Source organism: Carlito syrichta, unplaced genomic scaffold (genome assembly GCF_000164805.1).
Source record: "Carlito syrichta isolate Samal-C Ts95f unplaced genomic scaffold, Tarsius_syrichta-2.0.1 Scaffold316388, whole genome shotgun sequence".
NCBI lineage: Eukaryota > Metazoa > Chordata > Mammalia > Primates > Tarsiidae > Carlito > Carlito syrichta.
In genome coordinates this window covers 870,895-872,042 of record NW_007260484.1, presented here as the reverse complement: position 1 = coordinate 872,042, position 1,148 = coordinate 870,895, and positions in this window count along the sequence as shown.

Here is a 1,148-nt window from a genome sequence, read left to right as displayed (position 1 = left end):
TTTGTGCCTTTCTTGATCTATTTCTTCCTACCACATTACAAAAATTGGTCTTATCCAAGTGTTAAAAAAAAAACTTAGAAAAATTAAATTTAACAGAGTTTAATTGAGCAGAGAATGATTTGCAAATCGGGCAGCCTCCCAAATCAGAGTAGGCTCAGAGAGACTTCAACTCTGCCACATGGTGGAAGAAGATTTATGAACAGAAAAAGGAAAGTGACATGCAGAAAACGGAAGTGAGATAAAGAAACAGCCGTATTGATGACAGTATGGCGTTTGTCCTATTTGAGCATGGTTTGAACAGTTGGCCACCTTTTATTGACCAAAATGGCGATTGATACAAGAGTGGGTTACAGCCTATTTACACAGTTAGGTTACAGTTCACTATGTATGAATGAACCTTTAGGCTGAACTTAAAATATATAAGGAGGCATTTTTATACAAGACACAGATCATGAGAACCATGCCAGATAAAACATTCATTATTCATACTACATATCACTTGACTTATCAGCATTAGAGTTTGCTGATCATTCTCCTTCTGAAACACTTGATATGAATTCCAGAACACCACACATTTCTGGCTTGATGTAGAATCTGTTGAATTTTCTATTTAGATAGATGATTACAATGCTTGAAAATAAGTACGGTTTAGTCTTTTTCTTTCTAAACCTCATACCTCACATTTTTGTTTTAGTTGTTATAGTATAAAGGAAATACGGAGTCCTAGGGTGATAACAAAGTTTCATTTCTGATAGATGATAAATGCCCTATTCTTCATTAAATAATTTTTTTGTTGTTAAATGTCATTTATGACGTTAAGGGACTTTTATTATATTTGTGGTTTTTGAGAGTTTGAAAACATAAAGAAATGATGAATTTCAGAAAATAAATTTTCTACCCATAGAATGATCTAGATCTAAAGAAAGGCTTGGCATGGTGGCTCACGCCTGTCATTTCAGCACTTTGGGTGCCCAAAGGAGGAGGATTGCTTGAGCCCAGGAGTTCAAGACCAACCTGAGCACCATAGTGAGACCTCGTCTTTACAAATACAAAGAAATAAAAGAAAAGAAAAGAAAAAAAGAAGGATAGATAATGTATTACAACATCTTTTTTCTTCTTTTTTATTGCTTATTAGGGATTTTCTTGAG